The sequence below is a fragment of the Desmodus rotundus genome, chromosome 1 (assembly GCF_022682495.2).
Source record: "Desmodus rotundus isolate HL8 chromosome 1, HLdesRot8A.1, whole genome shotgun sequence".
Lineage (NCBI taxonomy): Eukaryota > Metazoa > Chordata > Mammalia > Chiroptera > Phyllostomidae > Desmodus > Desmodus rotundus.
The window spans coordinates 208870315-208892911 of NC_071387.1; the positions used below are offsets into that span (position 1 = coordinate 208870315).

General features: G+C 44.9%; 1 long non-coding RNA gene across 1 annotated transcript; it reads right to left on the bottom strand.

Moving 5' to 3' along the window:
- Window positions 1-16418: 16418 nt before the first annotated feature.
- On the bottom strand, window positions 16419-20876 carry LOC123480899 (uncharacterized). Its single transcript, XR_006657041.3, has 6 exons — window positions 20765-20876; window positions 20338-20476; window positions 19272-19418; window positions 18624-18795; window positions 17627-17761; window positions 16419-17497 (listed from the first exon to the last, which is right to left on the bottom strand). It is a non-coding gene; the product is annotated as an uncharacterized lncRNA (long non-coding RNA).
- Between the last annotated feature and the right edge of the window lie 1721 nt (window positions 20877-22597).

The following is a 22597-nucleotide window of genomic DNA, read 5'->3' on the forward strand; positions in this document are numbered from 1 at the left end:
TCAAAACAAAATATAACCAGTACTGCCAGAAAATCAAACTGTATGGAAGTCTGACAATCAAGGATTTAAAGAAGAAATATTCATCCAGATGGGTAGGAGGGGCGGAGACCTGGAGCCGGGGCAGAGAGGACACAGTATGGTGGCAGCAAGGCAGTGGCAGTAGCCAGCAGAATGGGTGGTCCCACATTCATGTGTGGTGGATAAAAACTGGGAGGGACACCTGGGGAGTGAGCCATCCCAGCCCCAGGCCAGACTGCACAGCCCAGGTTTCCAGCACTGGGAAATAAAACTTCATAACTTCTGGCTATAAAAAAACAGTGGGTGTTGGTGCAGCCAAAGAAACTGCAAGTCTCTCAGGAAAGTCCAATTAAAGGACCCACATGGCCCTAGAATGCACGCAGACCCACCTATGTTGGGATTCGACACACCAGGGCAGCAGCTGGAAGGGCTCCAGTTGCATACGGAAGTGATTGGAAAGGAGGCGAGAGCTGAGCAAAGGGCATTGTTCCCTCCCCAACCCCTCCCCCACATATATAGCATGCCACAATGAGGGGAAGTGGGTTGCCCCACCCTGGTGAATACCCAAGGCTCCGCCCCTTACAACCTAACAGATGCACCAAGACAGAGTCAAAGCAGCTCCACCAAATATACAGAAACAAATACAGGGAGGCTGCCAAACTGAAGAGAAAAGAAACATGGCCCAATGAAAGAATAGGTCAAAGAAACAGAGATAGCCAACCTATCAGATGCAGAGTTCAAAACACTGATGATAAGGATGCTTAGAGATCTCACTGAGTATGGTAGATGCATACGGGAAGAAATGAAGGCTACACTAGTGAAATTTTTTTAAAAATCCACAGGGAACCAACAGTAAAGGGAAGGAAGCCAGGGTTCAAGTCAATGATTTGGAACATAAGGAAGAAAGAAACAGTCAACCAGTACAGAAACAAGAATTCAAAAAACAACAATGAGGAGAGAAAAAGTAAACTCTGGGACATCTCCAAACGTTCCATCATCCGAAACATAGGGGTGCCAGAAGGAGAAGAGGAAGAGCAAGAAATTGAAAACTCACTTGAAAACATAATGAAAGAAAACTTCCCTAATTTGGCAAAGGAAATAGACATACAATTCCAGGAAGCACAGAGAGTCCCAAACAAGCTGGACCTAAAGAGGGCAACAACAAGACACATCATAATTAAAATGCCAAAGGTTAAAGGTAATGAAAGAATCTTAAAAGCAGCAAGAGAAAAGCAGAGTTACCTACAAAGGAGTTCCCATAAAACTGTCAGCTGATTTCTCAAAAGAAACTTTGTAGGCTAGAAGGGACTGGAAAGAAGTATTCAAAGTGATAAAAAGCAAAGACCTACATCCAAGACTACACTATCCAGCAAAGCTATCATTTAGAACTGATAGGCAGATAAAAGTGCTTCCCACCCAAGGTAAAGCTAAAGGAGTTCATCATCACCAAGCCATTACTATATGAAATGTTAAAGGGACTTATTTAAGAAAAAGAAGATCAAAACTATCAACAGTAAAATGACAATAAATTCACAACTATCAACAAGTGAATCTAAAAAAAGCCAAACTAAGCAAACAAACAGAACAGGAACAGAATCATAGAATCTGAGATCACATGGAGGGTTATCAGTTGGGAGGTGGAAGGGGAAGAATGGGGAAAAGGTGCAGGGATTAAGAAGCACAATTGCTAGGTACAAAATAGACAGGGGGATGTTAAGAACAGTATAGGAAATAGAGAAGCCAAAGAACTGACATGCACGATCCATGGACATGAACTAAGGCAGGGATTGCTGGAGGGAAGGGGGTACAGGGCAGAAGGGGGGAAAGGGGGAAAAATTGGGACAACTACAATAGCATAATCAATAAAATACACTTTAACAAAAAAAAGAACAAAATGAAAAACCAGGTTGAAGTCCAGCATGATAATAGTTTTAATAATGGGAGCCTGTTGAGTCTTTCAACGTACACCCAAAAGGATAAAAATAATAATATTAAAAGAAGATGCGACACCCACACAATGGAATACTACTCAGCTATAAAAAAAGATGAACTCTTGCCATTTGCCACAACATAAACGGACCTTTAGGGTGTTATCCTAAGTGAAATAATTCAAATGGAAAAGGACAAAGACCATATGATTTCACTTATTTGTGGAACATAAAACAAAAAGAAAACAAAGGAACAAACAAAACTAAACAAAATCGAACTAGAAACGTACAGAAAACAGATCGGTGGTTGGTAGAGAGGCAGTGGGACGGGCCAAATGGGGAAGGGGTCAAATGCATGGTGACAGGGGAAAGTGGCCTGCTGTAGTGTAAACGGATTTTGAATTATAATGCCGCACACTCAGAATTGATTAATTAGTTAATTAATTAAATCGTTGGTGCTTATCTTATTCTTTTACTGTTTTAGGGAGGTCTGCATTGTCCTAGTCCTCAAAACTGGGCTTCGCTCTCAAAGGGCTATTTACCGCAAGCAGTAAAGCTTTGCTCCTCTCCATGCTGACTTGCACATATGTTCAAAGTTGCTGACCCGTGAGCAATCTCAGATGGAAAGGAGAATCACAAATTACCAGCGATGGAAAGAATGTTACAGACTGGTCATCCAAACCACGCGTTTCATTTTCCAGATGTGGCGATTGAAATGTCACTGTAGAAGTGACAACAGGAGTGGCCTTACTCACTGTCACTCCCCGCAATTTGCTTGGAGGATGTGTCCTTCCTGTCCGCGCAGATGGGGGCTCTGTAGGAAGAGGCTCAGCCCAACTTGAGCTACAGTACACTTTGTCTCCGGGTTCCAAGACAGCGGGAAGCAGGGAAAGACGTCACCCTCTTGCAGGGCTGTTTGATCCCAGCCTCCAGGAGCTGCTGCTGCACAACGGGGACAGGAAGCGATGTGCCTTCACCCAGCTCACTCACTGGGACAGCTCATGATGAGCGGACAAATGCATCAGCGGTGGCCTGAAACCGCAGGGTGCGACTGGGCTTAGACTTTTCAGGGACAAGGGTCTGGGTCACCCTACCAGTTAATCCACTCAGACAAGCAGAGTCCCATCCAAAGAAGAGAAGAATCCAGAATGTTTGGGAGAGGTGCGAGAAGATGTATGTCAGTCGGGGCCAGGAGAGCAGCTGCAAGGGCAGAGGCGTTACCGGAATCCGGAGGAGGTGTTTTCGGATCTCACGTGCGCCAGGAGCGTCCCAGCGTCCAAGCAGCTCGAGGGCAGACTAGGACAAACCTCACTGAATCTTCTTCAGGACCGAAGTACTGGTTTCCCCGGTTTCTGGTACCGCAGGCTGAGTGACTCTCCAGGGAAGGACCTTAATGGAAGACACCCCCACCCCCGTTGCCCAGCGTGATTCCGCCTTGCCAAGAGCAGCGCACATTCAACCAGGACGCGTGCAGGAGTGTAACAACCTGGCCCCCCTTCTCCAAGTCAGAACTGCTTTGCGGTGTCATCCCAGCGCCAGAGCGCCGCCCTGGGGTTGACTGAGGCCTCTGCGGAGGCTTCATCACTGTCCAGCTGCTTCTGCCCCAGCCCACTTCCCGTATTCCCACTGATCCAGACTCTGCTTCCCACTCGGCCTCTTTGGGAAAACGAACGTTCAACACCCACCTGATCAGAAGGAACATTTTCACTCTGTCATTTCTCTAAATTGAGTCTGAAATCTGGAATTCTGTGCTCATGCCTACAATAGGAGGTTGCTCAGAGTATAACCTTATCAGAGGTCTGAGTAACCTGCACACCTCAGGGACGCGTGTGCCCGGCACGTGGCAGACCACGCCTGATGCTGGAAGGGAAGTGTGCAGGGGTAGACCCTTGCAGCGCAGGTGGGGAGCCATTGGGGTCGGGGTGGGGGGCTGAAGCAGGGGGAGGACTAGACGCCTGCAAGGAGCAAGTGGCCCTAACCAGCTGAAATAATCCCCTTGTCGATGATGGAAATCTGACTGAAATTGAAAAGTTAAAGGATCAACTTCTGAATACATTTATCTAAAAACCTCAGGCAAAGTGCTTATTTGCCTAATGGGCATGCTTACTCCTCTGTCCCATTAACGCACACCCCCAATGTGTGGAGTGCGCACTGGCTCCGTTGTTTTCGCTCATTCGGAACTACCACCGCCAAAACAATGTCTCGACCTAACACAGGAATTAGGGTTATCAGAGGGGTTAGAATTTCATTATTCTTTTTAATTTTTTAATTATATCTTTCCCATTACCATCTAACCCCCTTATGCCACCCTCCCCCCTGCAGTTGCATTATTTTTAAGCACTTTCTGACGTAAAGTCCCAGCCGATCAGTGTTATAGCTGATGATTAGTGAGCAGAGTTCTCCAAGAGTTTGATGATAATACAGTGACCACTTCCAATAAATGGTTGACCTTGTTTCGTTTCTTTTCATGAGCCAAGAATAAAGTGGGACATTTTTAAATAAAAGAGATAACATAAACCCCTCTGGTTACTCAACAACAGCTCTCCACTTCTCCGTCCTGCAATTTTTGCACTCAGTGACGAGGCCCTGAATGAGTATTTGAGAACGTATTTAGAACTGATGGATGTTTCCTCTTGTCTCACATTTTTCCTTTTTTTAATTGTTGTTCAAGCACAATTGCCTCCATTTTCCCTCCCACCCCACCCCACTCCACACATCCCTGCCTCCCGCCCTCAATCCTACCTGCTTTGGCTTTGTCCATGTGTCCTTTATACATGTACCTTGACGACCCTTCCCCTACTTTCCCTTATTATCCCCCTCTTCTCTCCTCTCTGGTTATTGTCAGTTTGTTCTTTATTTCAATGTCTCTGGTTATATTTTGCTTGTTTGTTTGTTTTGTTGATTAGGTTCCACTTAAAGGTGAGATCATATGGTATTTGTCTTTCAACACCTGGCTTATTTCACTTAGCATAATGCTCTCCAGTTCCATCCATGCTGTCACGAAGGGTAGGAGTTCCTTCTTTCTTTCTGCTGCATAGTATTCCATCGTGCAGATGTACCATAGTTTTTTGACCCACTCACTTACTGGTGGGCACGTAGGTTGCTTCCAGCACGTGGCTATTGTAAGTTGTGCTGCTGTGAACACTGGGGTGCATAGCTTCTTTTAAATTGGTGTTTCAGGGTCAAAGGAACAGAATAGAGAGCCCAGAAAGAAACCCAAGTCTCTATGGTCAAGTCTCTAATTAATATCTGACAAAGGGGTCAGAAACATAAAATGGATTAAAAATAGCCTCTTCAACAAGTGGTATTGGGAGATCTAGACAGCTACATGCAAAAAAATGAAACTTGACCACCAACTTACACCATACACAAAAATAAACTCAAGGCATATAAAAGACTTAAATATAAGTCACGACACCATGAAGACCCACAGGAGAACATAAGCAGCAAAATCTCAAAAATTCCACACAGCAATATTTTCACCAATATGTCCCTTAAAGCAAGGGGCATAAAGGAAAGAATAAACAAATGGGACCTCATCAAAACAAAAAGCTCCTGCATGGATAAAGAAAACATCAGCAAAATGAAAAGGGAACCAACCATATGGGAAAATATATTTGCCAATGATCCCTCAGACAAGGGTCTGATCTCCAAAATATATAAAGAGCTCACACAACTCCACTCCAGGAAGACAAATGACCCATTAAAAAATGGGCAAAGGACCTGAACAGACACTTCTCCAAGGAGGACATACAGAGGGCCCAGAGACATATGAAAGGATGCTCAGCATCACTAGCCATCAGAGAGATGCCAATTAAAACACAATGAGGTACCACATCCCAGCAGTGAGAATGGCCATCATAAACAAATCAACAAACAAGTGCTGGTGAGGTTGTGGAGAAAAGAGAACCCTAGTGCACTGTTGGTGAGAATGCAGACTGGTGCAGCCACTGTGGAAACCAGTACAAAATTTCCTCAGAAAACTAAAAATGGAACTGCCTTTCGACCCAGCAATCTCACATTTTCACTTGAAAACAGACCCACTCAGTTTCAGCACATGAACTGGGAGAAATCTAGAGAGGAATATAAAGAAAAATTAAGCCATTAGTCCCTTCTCACTTCAGATGGAAGACTAAAGCACAGAACTGAAATACTTTCTCTCGCACTCACGGGACGAGTCAGGACGTGGAGGGTTGCAGACACAGCAGCGCGCCGATGGAGACCAGGGCGGCTGCCCGAAAAGGCCAAACGGTTCAACTCTGTCAGTGTCAGCCCGCAGACACGCGTCTCTCCTCCTGCGTGGCCACGTCCCTCGCCCATAACCACGACCACAGTGAACTGAAGAGTGCCGGCAGCGAGACAAGGCAGGTGACACACAGGTGGGAGAAGAAAAGGGCTGTGGGGGGCTCTGTGTATCAACGGAAATGTGCAGCCTGAAATGTTTCCAGCTGGCATGGAAGGCAGTGGAGTTCAACGTCAATCTGCGTGATGTGAATACCGGACGGCAACACTGCAAAAGGATAAGTAGAAATGTTTCCCCTTGGGGCTTATTCGGGATGGAAGTGTGAACAAGCCAAGGGTCTGTCTCATATGCAGGTATGTTTGGGGCGGAGGAGTAATCTATCAGAAGGAAGGGGAATGGAGAGGCTGGAGAAAAAAGCACAAGTGTAGAAACAGCCATTTGAAGTATTGACTAAATGTGATGGTAATTGTACTTGTGAACTTGACTGGGCCATGCCGTGCCCAGGTGTTTGGTGAAACTCTTCTAGGTGTGTCTGTGAGGGGGTGAGGGTGATGTTGAATGGTAGAGCGGGTACAGCAGCTTGTCTTTCCCTTCGCGGGTGGGCCTCGCCCAGTCTATGGAGGCCTGAATAGAACAAAAAGGAGTGAGAAAGACCATGCTCTCTCTCCTCCCATCTTTGAGCTGAGACGTCGATCTTCGGCCCTCAAACCCAGACTCAAACTGGAACCTCACCAGGGGCTGCCCTGCATCTGGTCTGGACCTCCAGCCTCCACGATCCCACGAACCACCAACTCCTCTCAGTAAATCTATATTTACAGCTATATGTACACATATACTTATATGGCCAAAACTGCTCATAATGTGTATACACATGTTTATATACATATGTAATGTAGTTACATATGCATATGTAAATTTTATATGCATATGTATATACCTGTACAATGTATTAAAGTTCAATTATGTGTGTGTATACACACATAAATATAAATCATATCTATGGTATATATCACATATAAATACATATAAATATACATGTGTGTGTATATTTATATATAAATACATATTTATATACATAAATATTATGTGCATATATATTTATATACAAATACATATTTTTATATATACATAAATATGTGAGGTAAAGAGATGATGAACTGGGATAAAGGGTCTGAAACACAAGAGGAAGGGAACCTGAGGAATGAAGGCCAGGACCCTGGAGTCAGACCACAGGCCCCTCGAAAAACCAGGGAGCAGATGCACCCAAGCTTCTGAGAGTATCACCCTCCCCAAACCAAAATCCACGGGGCCCAGGCCAGCAGTGGCGAGGTCTTTAAGTAAGCATGAGTAAAACGGAAATCCAACCTCTGTTTGCATCTCTCAAAAACATTTAAAATGATTCCAGTGGATTGTCCATGCACAGAAGGTTCTGGTAAATGTCTGGTCCCAGCTTTCTTGGGTCCCCAGAAACTCTCGGCAGCTCCACACCCTTCCCTCCCAGACGATGCACCTCACTGGCTGATTACCCATCACCTCCCAGTAGCACCCTCCCCGTAGAATACTCACCATTTGCTCAGCACTAGGAGGTATTTTTCTTAAGAGAGTCTACTGACCTCTATTCGCCCTTTCTCTCCTCAAGGCCAGGTGCATTGAAGGGAGAGGGTTGTGAATCTCCTAATTATTGAAAATGTTGTCTCCTCGTACTAGTTTGTTTGGACCAAGGCTGTAGTTGGGGGCCCTTAAAAGACAGGACTTTGTTCCTTTTGAGAAGCTCTCGTAAACCAGGGTCAGTTAAATCCTAAAGGCCTGAGACTTCCGGTGTATGTGACGAATTATCTTACCTCCTACGCATCTGGAATGGCACCAACTACCTCCATCCTTGGAAGGGTTGAGAACAGTCAGTCAAATTGTTGTCTGTACACTTGACTCTCAAGGAACTGGCTGAGAAAGGCTGACTTAGAGAATAGGCTGAGGTTAAAAGCAATAGGTTGTCTACAAACCCCAAGTCATCAGGAGTCCCTGGTGTGCAATTTTGAGAGTGCACAGCGTCCAGTGAAGATTTGTTGCACTGATGAATGAACGGCATTCCAGTGAACCCTGAGCCCTAACCACCGTAAAGTAAGCAAACGGCAGAGAGTCCCCACCAAGAGTTTGTTTGTGCTTAAACTTGTACCTGGAAATATATTAGTGACACCTTCCTTGCATGCAGCCATGACTCCACGGTGCTCCATCATTCTCTCTCTCTCTGCAGAAAGGTTTAGCTGTGCACCTGGACGGTATGAGCTGGAACACAGCGTGCTGTATCAGACAAGAGACAGTCTCCAGAGACTAGGGGAGGAAAACCCAAAGCCAGTGGCTGCTTTCAACACATACTTGTCCCATATTCAACCCTGGAACCCAGTACATTGTGGTGGAGGCAAAGTCAGTGCCGTGACATTTCTAGCCCATGCTGTTTCACCCCGCCGTGAACAGCTCCCAGCAAAACTTCCTGTTGTTTCACTTGTCAGATGCAGTTTGACAAGAGCAAGGTGGGGAGTTAGGATGGGCCATGTTCCGCTTCTTATCTCTCATCAACAGGATCTGTCTTCACCCAGCAGGACGTGGTCAGAAAAACCAGCCACGATGCAGCTGTCGAGGGCTGGCTGCCATCTTTGTCTTGTGTACTTTGCAAAGTTCTCTCACCGTATTTCGGAGTCAAGGCCATAAATATGCTTCCTTCTTCCTCTACTGCTCTGTTTCAACGAGCCTGTGGATTCTTGAACCCTCAAGGTGCCATGGACCTGCAAGGAGTGGCACACCTGGGCTTCTGATCAAGTTCAACAACATCAGTAAGGACAGAAACCGAAGTTCGATGAAAGGAAAGGCGTGAGCCATGGCCACCTGGACGGCAGCCAGTCTCTCAGCCTTGAATCAGGGCTCACTGGGCATCACTGTGATAGCCGGACACAGGTGGAGCACGGTCCCCACACTGCTACCCTGCAGTTAAAGTAGTGGGATGTATTCAGACTTTCCAGAAAGTTCCACTTCTGCGTGGGAAAAAAATCAAACACGTACCACTATTTCCAAAAAGTGAAATAGACTACAGTGTCACAAATGAGTTCCCACTGTTTAAAATTAGACTGGAAAAGAAATTCCATGTAAGAATATTTCCCAGAACTTTGATTCAATCCCCGAAGATACTGGCCTCTCCAAACTGAAGCCTCAGATTGTTTTATGTGTCGATACACGTGTTGGTTGTGACGAAGCTGCCTCTATTACTTCAACTGCTTGTATTACTTACTTTTAAAGGTGAGTCTTTGTTAAAAACAAAAGTCTTTAATCACCACCCAGAAGCCCCTGACCTCACCATTTGACGCATGGGAGGGTAGCAGCGTGTCAGCTGAAGGAACCCTGTACTCAGATGCAGGGACCCTGGGTGAGGACCTCTGTTTGCTGCGTGTCAGCCACATGCACTTGGGCAGCTTCCCCTCGGTTGTCCCACTGTCATAAGGAGACTATGTACGATGATGGAACACCACGGGCGCTTGAAGTCCATCCTACCTCTCAACTTGATAATTCCGTGTCTTTTCTGGTAGGGATTATAGTTTTAGTACATGTCTGAAAACTGAACACAGGTCATTTGGTACACATAACTCAGCCCATTAAATTGGTGCCTTCCTCCCAGATCGCCACACCTGGATAAACCTCTTTCCTTCGGCATCAGCACCTGTCTCACGAGTTTGGCTTCTGCTGGGGCAGGCAGCTGAACCTGCGTTTCGGTTACAAACTTAATACATTAATTGAGAGTTTCACTCAATTTGCCTAATAGTGAATGTGTGTGTGTGCACTTTGATAACTAGTTCTAGTACTAATTGTGTTTATCTGGGACGGCTGTTACTCACCTGCGTTTAGCTCAGGATGAAACCCAGGCAAGTAGATAAATGTGCAGTAGTTCCTGTTTCTTGTAAACCACCTGTGAGTGCAAACAGCCCATTTCTGCTGAAGGTACAGTTCACCTGTAGTTTCTCCTTAAATTACACAAGGTGAAATTTATCAACCTTAATGCAGTAGCGAGTAAACAGGTTAACACTGGATTTAATATGTCAGAGTTCTGGAATAATTGTTAAACCAAGAAAACGGCATGTTCAACCAGAAGCATAGCTTTCTAAAACATGTGAAGAGAATAAACTTTGGGTCAGGTAACATGTAAAATAGCTATCCCACGGTGTGACCTTTGTATTTGATTATAAAACATCGAGTGTAGCATTTATTCAGCATTCCAGGTATCTGATATCCACTATTCAAGACTGTGTCTTAGGAATTTTTAAGTCTTTAGAGATACCTACTTGTACATTAAGATTCTCAACATTAAAAAATTTTTAAAAATCACTGAAACGAACAGAGTACACTTTCATCAGTCAACCTGGTGCGGTTTAACTATTGTGACAATATGCTGCCTGATTAAGTCTTAGCTATTGCTTACCAATGGCAATGACAATTTATTTGGATTTGTGAGAAAAACAAACATGGAAAAGTTGTGTGGGTGCCAAGGCCACTCCTTCCCCTGCTTCACCATAACTATTTAACGAGCTTTGTTTCAATAAGCCTCCTGTGTTCTTCTCTAAAGGAATGTTTCCATCAAGGTGGGAGGAGGTCAGTTCAGGTAGAATCAAGACTAAAATAATAAACCAGAGAAACTTCCTGCAGAAAAGGCAAAAGCTAACAGAAGTCCAGCGCACGGCAAGGTCAGCCAAATAAGTGGGGAACCGAAATAGCGGGACGGCAACGGGACTACTTGTGGCGTCCGTCCCCCTACCTAAACCATTCCTGCGGTCTGCTCTGTGGGTTACACACCCGAAGTGGGGGGAAAGAAGTGAAAGGTTTTTTTTGTCTTACTTTACTGGCTGCATTTTTTAAATATTTAACTTGCCCATTGCTAGTTGGAGGTATCCCAAAAAATGAGAGAACTGGATGAAGGAAATGGACATCTGAATCCTAAAGCAATTTAAGTTCCTGAATGAGGTGGGGAAGGGGTGGGGGAGTGAGGGAGAAGGTACTGAAATAAAAGCAACAAACATTATAAGCCAAAAAAACTTAAAATTGAATATAGTTATTCCTTACCTGAACTAGTAAATAGCAGATTTATCTCTGTTATGGAAAGGGACTGAATAAAAAAAGGAAAAGGAAAAACAGAGATTGGATCATCGAACCCAGAATGACCTCACCGCCCAGTCCTCTGATTTCTACAGACGCTCCGAGGACGCTCAGCCAGGGGGAAGGCACCGGAGTCTCTTCTCTGGAAAGTGAACTCGCCAGCACACCGCACAGCTCTTCAGAGAGCAACTTCTGAAACCTACGGTATCACCACATCGCCTTCGGCACCGGACTTCAGAACTTTAGAGTAAATTGGATGAACTGGAGGGAAATAGAAAAAAAAAAAAAAAGAAGGCAATCAGATCTACTTGTAAGAAAAACAGTAGGGAGAAACTTGCAACTGTTGGCTACAAAGAAGTTTCAGAATTCTGTGTTAGTTTTCATTGTCTGTCTATAATGACCCACCTTTTATTATAGACCCGGTAGTTGTCTATACCCGTTAAGGGTAAATGCAAGAATTACGTTCAGAATTTCACACTGTATTTCCCCAAGGAAATGCCTTTCATAGTGAGTAGAGCTCAGATTGTAAAATTATTAACTACTTTTGTAGGTCTGTGTTACCAAGTATTTAGAAAACCGGAGGCCCAGAATTCCTTTCTAACCTCTACTCCTTCTCTGATCTCCTTGAGTCATCAAAAATGCTGGAGAAATTCAATAAAACTATTTTCTTTTTGAGCATACCCACATTAAAATAATATTTAAGAGAAAAGTAGAAAATGAGATTTTTATTTTCCTTCCTAGAAAGAGCCACAAGCACCATAAAGTTCTCCTTTTGTGAATCTTGTGTGAGATGGCAGAGAAACTGTGAGAAAACCCAACATTTGCAGAATCCGAGGCCAGAGCCAGAGCCAGTCTGGGGTAGGGATGTCCCTCCTCATTATCTTATCTCCCAATATGAAAGGAAGCAGAAACAAAGGTCCCTCCTGAATCAGGGACCTGAACACCAGCTGTAGAGGAGAAAAGACGCAATTGCCCTGGAGGAAGATTAAAAATAGATACTGCATTGGGAAAGAGGTTGCTGATCAGCACACTTCCTTACAGTTCACCATTTCATTTTGTTTTTTAAGCCTCAAAACTAGCAAAGAAGGCAAGGAAGGAGAGGAAAGGGTAAGAAATACTCAGGCAACAAATTAAAAATTAAATGTATTTATTCCTCAGCTTCACTAATAACACAGTGAAATTACAAAGAGGTAGTGAATAAAAGGGAAAACATAGAGACAAAAAAATAAAAACAGAATGCACCGCGAAGTTTTTCCCTCCAGACAAATGGGAAAAGCTATGAAGAGGAAGCCAGTAAGGTCTCAAAATGAAAAAGCAAAATAGTCTTCACTTGAAACTGCAAAATTCCAGGAAAGGGAGAGCATCTCAGATTAGGAGGCCTTAGAAATTTGGCTCCAGCTGTTCCCAGTTCAGATAAGATAAGAAGCCAGAGGAAGTTTGCTCCCTTCCCCTTTGATTGTCAAGGTAACAATGCAATGCCTCAGGATGTGTCCAGAGCGAGCAAGAGCACTCTCTGAGATCTCTGAGATGCACAGTGCACAGTCACCTGGGGAGCTGGTTAGGAATGCCGAGCCCCAGGTGCCTCCCCAGGGACGCTACTCCATCTCTGAGAATGAAGCCCAGGGGGTCCCCATATTTTAAACTAGCATCTAAGGTGACCCAGAACAGGTGGCCCTTACAGCTCACCTGGAGAAACCTCACTGCATTAGAAATTGCCCCCGAAATGCCCCTGCTCCCGTGCTGTTCTGTCCTGGTGTACGTGAGACATCTTGGTCCGCTCCCTCGAAAAAAAGGGAGGACACAAGTCTAGTTCCAGATATGAGGGTCAAAGATCAAATTCAAGGTGTTTCCAGCACTCTGTGCAACTAGCAGCCAGACTTCTCGCTGTCAACCCCGGAATTTTGCTCCAAGCTCTAGATGACTGTCTCCGTAGATCCCAAGGGATCCTCTGCTTTGAACGCCATTTTCAGATTCTGTAAGATCGCATAAAATCCACCTGTGTGAGTATATGTTCCGTATACGTTTTAGAGGGCAGACATGTGCTATTTGTCCGAGTCACCAGAGGGGGTTTCAAAAATCTAATGACGTGATTTCAGTGGGAATTTTTATAAATAGAATTTTTAAAGATTATTCACAAATAGTCAAGATCACAGAGGGAAAAAATGGGACAGTCCTGTATCTTGTCTCTGACAACACTCATCCTTGCGCGTTTTCGGACCGCCCTGTGGCTGGTGAAACCCCCTGCCGCGCCAGGGCCGCTCACGTGTCCTCGGTTGTGAGACTCTCGGCACAGGGCTGATGGTGTTCAGACCCCCAGGAAGCAGTCTGGTGTTACCGAATGGAAGGGAGCGTGGAACAGATCGTCCCTTTTTTAAAGGGGCCCCAGGAGTTACTTTGCTTCTCCAGCAGTTAAGGTGCAATGTTTTGCCTCATATTAATCTACCTCTTTAGGGATCAGAACTGACTTTATTGTTACTCTTTCATGTTTTTACAATAGTGGACTCTCACAGTTTTCACACTCCATGCTCCACTGAGTACTCAGTGATCAATATTTTCTACAAAATAATATATAAAGCATTACTAGACTGATAAAGTCTTCTTTTATGGCCACAATGTCCTATCCAGGCACCTTAGTCTTTGTTTAATAGAAGATGTGTTACATTTTTCTATGGTACTGCTGGAGCCATGAATCCTATGAATCCCTTTTGTGGGAGACTGAAGCTTGTATTTGTACAGTAATTCTTTGTGCTACGTCAAATCACTCTCCTCGTTCTTGTTTTCAATCTACAGTAACTGCAGCAACTGTCCAGCCTGGATATTCAGAGATGGTCCCAATTTTACATATTTCTCTCCTGTTGTCAGAGTCTATCTCAAAACACCAACACACCCATAACAAATTGTCCTTTGGAAATACAGTTACAAAGTCGATACGTGCCTTAAAAATGACTGACTTAATTTGAGCCTCTCTGGGATGTCCACCCACTGCTCTCCCACTCTTAGGATCTGTTCAATGGGAATTTGTTGAGGGTGGCATGGATCTCACCCTCAAGGTCATGGGACGCTCTTGCTCTGTAAATTACAGCGTCTGTTTCCCGCTTTTGCAAGAATAGAGGTTTCCTGCTGAGTGGGCTTGGCAGTGGTGTTAAAGCTCTTATCTGTTGCTCTTGTGTCTGCTGCTGCTCTCCCGCTGGTTTTTCTAACCATGACCTGGTCTTGACCTCTGGTTTTCACCTCTTCTCTTGTTCCCCTTACTCATTTACAATCTCCTGTTTTCCATCATCAGTTCTACCCACCCTCATGACCCTGGCTCTGCTGGTCCAAGCTTTCACTCTCAAATGTCTGTAGCACCCTCATTGGGGCCTCAGCCGAACTCCTTCCGCCTGCCTTCAAATTCTCCTTCACGGGGACTCCCACTCAGACTTCCTCCTGCCTTCTCTCCCCAGCCCCGCGGTACCGTACTTCCCCTTCCTTACAGCTCCTAATCTAAACTTGAGTTTTCTCTTCCCTGCCGCTTTCCCAATATTTCCCTGAGAGATTTCTGACCAAGCTACTAGTAACAAAAGCACAGATCCACTAAGAATGATTCTGCCCGGAGAGAGAAGTTAAGCTCGGGAGGAATGCGTGTAACTGCCCAGAAACTCCATTGTGTTAACATGACCTTTCTCCTTCGGCCCGTCCACTCACTTTCTTAATCATTAAGCCCCTAGGACATCTGATTCTGGTCAGCATCAAACTATCTTAAGAACAAAGCCTCGGATCTCTTCACCTCAGAGACAGAGTTTCAGTCAAACTGAAGATAACACCTTGACCTCAGCTGTGTGTCAGCCCAAGGCCCATGAAAGCTGAATCAAGCCACATCCTCAGGAAACCAGACAGAACAGTGTCATCCATGGCTGACATCGGGACCTGACACATGGTCAATTGCTCCTGACCCTGGTCCCCACCAATCGGGAGAGCCCACCGCCCCAACTCCCTTAGTCACCATAATCAATGATGTTTCCCCTACATAAGCCACTCCCTGGAAGCCATCGGGGAGCCAGGTCTTTGAGCTTAGTTTACATGTGTCTCCCAGCTTGGTGTCCTTGCTTGGCTGCAAACTCCTGTTTGTGTCTGAGCTTCGATGCACGCAGGCAAACAGACCCCTTTAGTCCGGTAACATGTTGACAGTGGAGACACCGGAATTCACCTTCAACAGAATGGAGGCTACTCATGAATACATTGAGTTTCTTTTCATACACAAACCAGTTTAATGTTTGATTTTTTTTTTTAGTAAAAAGAAATATAAAATTGGTAAAAAGACGGTAAAGTTAATTATTCAACTGACTTAAGGGAGTTTTTTTAACCAATTGTCTGCAGGCAATTTTGGTCAGAATAGTCAAACTTGTTCGTACGTATGGTGCATTCTCAAAAAATATATATGTGTATATATATGTGTTTCCCAGAAACATTATCTAACCCCATGACATCAACTATCACCTATACATTAGCAACTCCCTGAACAATATTTCTAGCCCTCTAGACAAAGTCCTAGCCCAAAACGTGTCTTTCCATCACTGCTCCCCTGCACCGGGGTTTCCGCCAGCTGTCTGCCGAAACCCGGAGGCCGCAGAGGGCAGATGGCATGTCCAGTGAAGACACCCCTCACGACAAGGAGGAAACAAGCTGCACTCGAATGAAGGAAGGAATCAGTCGCCTCACCTTCCTAGGACACCGGCGGCATTTGAAATACGTGTTTTGAACTGGGACTCTCTCTAGAGGGCTAGAAATACTGTTCAGGGGGTTGCTAACATACAGGTGATAGTTGATGTCATGGGGTTAGATAATATTTCTAAAAAACATTCATTATATAACATTAAAGAAAAATCCATGTTGGAGAGAAGGAGATAAATTTGGGACAAGCAGAACTTCTCATGGTCTCCCTAAGACCAGGGCCAACTCTTCAAGTCCAAATGTCTCTCTAACACACACACACACACACACACACACAGACCACCGATCACTTCAATTACTGATACACATAAAAAAAGTGTGGTAGATTTATACAAGACTGTTGAAGAAAAAGGCAAAGGCAAGCCATCATACATGTAGGTGTTAAGAGTCAACATTTATTAAAATCCTTGTGGCTATGATTATAATTTGTGGCAGCATAAGAATAAAAAATAAACATTCTTGAATTTTATGGATCTTTTATATGCTCTATGAATACCACACACACACACACACACACACACACTATCCAACCATGTTCTGACTTGCGCATAGATATTTGAAGGCCTGGGCCCTTAGCAAAATTACAGTATGGTTAAACCATGTCCCTGGCTGTTCAGAACGATGGGATTAAATCAACTCGGAAGTCACTTGATCTAAAATATTAATTTACAGATGAGGACAGTAAGAATCAATGAAACGAAACAGTATCTGAAACCTCACACAGACCATTTCCTCCCCAAACCCCGTAACAATTTCTCTACAATGAGAGGAAGCAGCTGTCTTAGGGGCTGCCTGAGGGTGAAGATCACATCTGCATGTGGTTCGTACATGTTCCTCCAGCCTGAGTAGCCGCTAATTTTCAAGTCCAGACACGGTTTTCACAATGACAAGTTACCAAAGGTTTGCATCTCCCTCATGGATGGAGCAGCACCTGGCATCTACTGAGCAGGAAGTGTGCCTGCCATCATGCGCGGCGCTTGATTCCAATCACCCCACCTCATCTTCACCATGATCTTGCCTATTGGCTACTGCTGTCCTCAACTTATGAGTGAGGACCGTGAAGCTGAGAAAATAGGTATTATCCCCCAGGCAGCTGAGCAGATAATTAAATCAAGATGGAGACCCAGACCCATGTGATTACCAAGCTTTTTCTGTGCTTCTTCCATCACTGGATTGCATTACCAGGGTCCAGGGATAATTGAGGGAGACAGAGGGCCAGGGGAAGTCAGAGCTGCCTCCACAGTGCTCAAGGAGGAAACTCCTCGGGAGCCAGTGTGCTGCACAGTTGCTCTTCACGGTTAGGATGGGAGGTGATGCTACTTCAGCGCACATGACCACAGGCCAGATGGGAAGGAAGATGCCCCGACACAACCTCCACAGCCAGCGGTACCCGGCAGACTTCAGCAGCCTCCTTCATCAACCGGACGGGCAGAACAAAATATCTTGCCGCGAAGTACTTGTGATCCTGAAAAAGGAGATAAGAATGTGGGATATTGCCTTATTGAAATGATATCTCCTAATTTGGGGGTTAAATCTAGTCCAGCGTGGATTTTTGTAACAAATTCTCAAACCACAAAAGATTCGGAAATGTTACCCGCAAGTCACTGGGGACAGCTGGAGAGAAACAGTGCTTGGGCTTGAGCAACTTCTCTGACATGCCCTGGTTTCCAGGAGCCTTGAGAAATGGATTCCACCTTAATGAATACCAGGTGTCAACTTTACACAGAATCTGAAAAGTAATTAAGAATAGGCAGGATGAGATCCAAGGAGTTATTTTGGTTTGGGTAGGAGTTCTGAAGTTCCGTTTGCCAATATTCAAAAATATACCCTGGAATATGGCCAAGGAAAGGAATAATGTTTGCCCCTTAGCCTTTCCACTGAAGTTCAAGAATTCAAACCCTCCTGAGAACATTAGGCCAGCAGACATGCTGGGTTCTGTCACTCCCTGGTGCAAAACCCTGCAGTGGGTGCTAGAATAAAATCCAAACTCGTCCATAAAACTTTATGGCTCTCCCTTCTCGCCTCATCTTTATTTTTAGCCACTCCACTCACCCTACAGTCCAGTCGCAGTCAACTTCTTTCCCGATTCTCTCTCTTCTCCAGGCCTTGGCTCACGCTCTCCCCTCCTGCAGGAACACTCCTGCTTCAGCATTACCCTCCCCACGTACACTCTCCATTCCCGCACCACCACCTCTGGCTGCCAAGTCCCACTTCTCCTTCAGTTCCACTTGGATTTCACTTCCTCTGGGAGCTCTTCCCTGACTCCCCAAGTCTGGGTTAAGTGCCTCCCCAGAAAGCCCCCACTTTCCTCTGGATGACTTATAGTTCCTTATAATGTCTCATTCTGTGGTTTCTTTTGCCAGCTGTAAGTTCTATGAAATGGCAAAGACATGTTGCCAATTAGCAAATACTTGTTGCGTGTCCGTGCTATGCTAGACATTTGGGAAACTGCTAAACTAGACATATAAGATCCTAAGTACGCCTTGCCCAGCACTGCAAACTAATAGGAAACACATGCTTTTGTTCTCAGATGGGATGTGTTTGTGACAGAAGATGCCTGTAGGGGTAACATGGATCTTTTTGTTCCTCACCCATACACGAGGCGGGGCAACTCCTGGAAGACGGAAGCCTGCCCCCTGGAAGGTGGAGTCGGGCCGTCCAGAGGACTCCCACTGGAGTCCGCCTGCTGCCTGGGCTAGATCAGGCGGGGCCAATGGTCGAGTGCTTCAGTGGCTCTTCGGAATGCAACACACCAGGTCCTTGCTAGCAAGAAGAAAGATACTGTCCTTGGCCTCCTGGAGACAGGATGTTGCAAAATACCCTGAACATGAATCCTGGTGGTCTCGGTGGTACTTCTTTTTGCATTAACACATAATTTATTAGCTAGCACTAACCCATTATAAGATTACTTTTCTGTAGGAAGCTAATTTACTTAACAGAACTCATGGTAGGTGATACACAAGCCAAGCAATCAATGAGATTAGAAATGAACTACAGAAGGCTGCTGTTTCTACTCCATACATTTAAATTTTGCTGAATATTCCCAATGTAGACTCCATCTCTCTGGTCTTGTAACATGTGGACTGAACGAGGCATCATATTCAGTTACTCAAATATGTTGATATGCAGATCAGGCATATCAGTAGGGATGAGGTGAGATGATGCTTTGAGCCCTCAGCACTCTGGACAGTGAAAGGCCTTTCCCTCCCAGTGTAATTAGTGCTGCTTTACCAACTCACAGAATATTTCACTGGCTGTCCGAAGTGGGGGAGCATATTCCCATCTGGAAGACTGATTCTCCGGTTTTCTGCTGCTCATATAGGTGAGCATCTTTACCCAGTAAGCCGGTTATAGCATTTTACATCTTTCCCTCCATCTAAAGGCCACTGGTAAAATGGAGGAGGTTGGGAGATGGGGAGAAGATGAAGAAAGAAAATAGAATATTAGCTCAGATGCTTGAGAAGATATGAGCAAGCCTCCGTCCAGGGTGGCTTGGTGAGACAGAGATGCCTCTTAGTCTTGAGCCCACACAGATACATATACGATTTATTAGGAGAAGAATTTGGGATTTCTGAACATTCGTGTTAAAGTCCTTTTCTTCTCACAGCTCCTTAAAATTATAATGTAAAAAAACCCAGTGCTGATTCTACTAAGTAGATGTAGAAATAGGCTGACTAGAGCAGAGGAAGTGACTACCTAAGTATCTGCAGAGAGAATGAGTCATTTCCCTCTGCAGAACACTGTGCTAGGGACCAGGGTTTCGGGTCACCAGCCCACAGGGCAGGCTGGGGCCTCAGGGAGCCACCGCGGCTGCAAAAGGAGGTCATGTGGAGTCAACACACTAGGCAATTATTAACCGTAGGAAAAGCCAACAGTTGTCTGAGTAGGGAACTTAGAACAGCCGTGGTTGGTATTTACATAGACATGGCACTATTAGTGTGCCTGTTTCACCGAAGTGTGCGGCAGGACGAGAGGGGAGACTGGAGAGAAGGGACCTCAGGATGTAGTGACAGTGAGAAAGGACGGGATGGTCAACAGCTACAAAAGGAAGTCGATAAACAATGCTTAAAACTGGCACATCAAGGAATATCAGTCAGGAACAGTGTTTCTAACTATGGAAGGCCGAGCAGGGACAAGGCCATAAGAGTGGACAGCTGTTGCCTCTGGAACATGGGGTAGAGTAAGGTAGGAGGAGGAACAGCTTTTCAACAGGAAACTTGTAGCTATGTATGATTTCTTAAACTACGTGCATGTGTTACTTGGATAAAAAAAGAAAAAAGGTAAGTTAACAAAAAAGAAAAGTACCTTTGGGCTCCTGAGGTCCTGGAGATACGAAACAGGAAGAAATGTTGATTCCATGATGCCACACGCCCAGGATGTCAGGCACGGGCCGAGGAGGCACCTGTCCTGTCTGCACCGCTGTGTCATCAAAGCCACCACGGTGCTTTTACAGTAGAAGAAGGGAGCATGGAAAGTCAGGCCACAAACCGGTATACGCTGACCCCTTTGCGAAGCCCCACAGGGCGTCAGAGGGCCCTACATGAGGACAGTTTCTGTCTCGTTCACCGCTCCCTTCTCAGCGCCCCGCACGGGGCCTCGGCAGCTCAGCAGTGGTCGGAAAACAGTGTACTGCCAGGTGGGTACTGGAAATGTCGGGGGGAACGATCTGTAAAGCATATGGCTGTCTAACCCCTCTATTGTACACCCAAAACAAATACAAAATAATACCAACCATAAACTGTAGTTGAAGAAAGTGAAGGCACTGGCGAGTCGGGGAGAGGTAACAGACCACAGCCGTCAGGGCAGGTGAGGCGGAGAGCCTGTGAGGAAACCCCTGAGTGAAGCCGTTACTGGCGGTCCCCCATGTTCCCTGGGTATGAGGCATGGGCAGATGAGCTAGATCTGCAAGGCCAGGGTAATAATTACCGGAGAGGACCTAGCCAATTCCCTGTGTCACTTTCAGGAAGCAGGTCATCGCTCCCAAATCCCAGCTTCCTTCCCCCCGCCCAAATCTGAAGGTTTTCACTCATTCCCCGCTCCGGAGTCAGTTGCTACTTTGAGTCCTCTCCATCGTCAGTGACCCCTACTATCAGTAAAGTATAAACACACACAGCTAGGGAGAGAGCCTGTGCACAGGGAAGCTTCTTCAGCGAGGAAACAAAGTTTCCCCGAGAAGAAAGAACAGATGTTATCTACTCTCTAGGAACTGGGACGAGAAAAACTAACCCCAAACACTAAACACAAATGAATATTTCAACAAATGATCGCAACGCCAATTTCCAACTTCCATAAGGAAAGTTGGAAAATTATTACACTAAAATTTTCACTTCTTTTATTAAAGTAATAATGACCTTCAAAGGACACCAGCATCACAAGAATATTCTTAGGACTATACCAGGGTCCCTGGATGCAGTTCTTAAAAAGAGGCTTAACCAATTATTTGAATAAAGGAAGTACCATCGTTGACTTTAATTCTCAAGAGTGATTTTATTAAAAAGATGCTTATTCGTTCAAGGAAAGGTTACTTTTAAGAGCCGGATGTTGTCATGAGTTATTTGTCCGTGAATTACTCCAGTCTTTCGGTCATAAGCGGACTTTCTTTTCCCGTCTCTGAGTTCTTACACAAAGTCTACTTTTCTTTCACCGTTTCTCTGGTTGGCCCCTCCAGGCCTGGACTGCTTCTACCTCTGCTTGTAGGCCCCACGACTGCCTACTGCACCCACCCCGGGGTAACAGCTGCCGACTCTGAAGTTGGCCACATGGACAACGGCAACGAGGAATTGAGAGAAACCACAAAACGCTTTTGAAAGTAATTAAAGAAGATCTGAGAAAATGGAAAGACATCTGGTGTTGATGAAGTTGAAGACTGTGTGTTGTTCAAATGGCAATACTTCCCAAATTAATCTACAGATGCAATAAATCCGTACCCGAATTCCAACTGCTTTTTTTGCATAAACGAGCAAGCTGATCCTCAAATTTATGTGAAAAGGCAAAGGATCCTGGATAGCCAAACTAATCTTGAAAAGGAACACAAGTGGAGGACTTTTGAGAAATTGCCTGATTTTTGAACTTACTACAGAGTTACACTAATCAAGGTGGAATAGGACAGACATAAAGACCCATGAGACAGAATAGAGTTTTCAGAAATAAATTCATTCATCTATGGTCAGTTGACTTTCAACAAAAGTGCAAGTTCAATGGAGGGGGGGGGAAGAATAGTCTTTTCAACAAATAAACTTGGGAGAACTGGATATGCACATTCTAATAATAAAAAAAAGTCAGGCCCCTACTCACAAAAAGTAACTCAAAATAGGGCATAGACTTAAATGTAAGAGTTCAAACAATAAAACTCTTAGAATAAAGCATAGTTGTAAATGTGCATGACCTTGCATTAGCATTTTCTTAAATATGACACTAAGAGCCCAACAACCAAAGGAAAATAAATAAATTGGTCTTTATCAAATCTACAAACAGGTGCTTCAAAAGGCTTTATCAAGAAAGTGAAAAGACAACTCACTGGGAAAAAAATATTTGCAAATCATGAATATGATGAGGGCCTAGTATC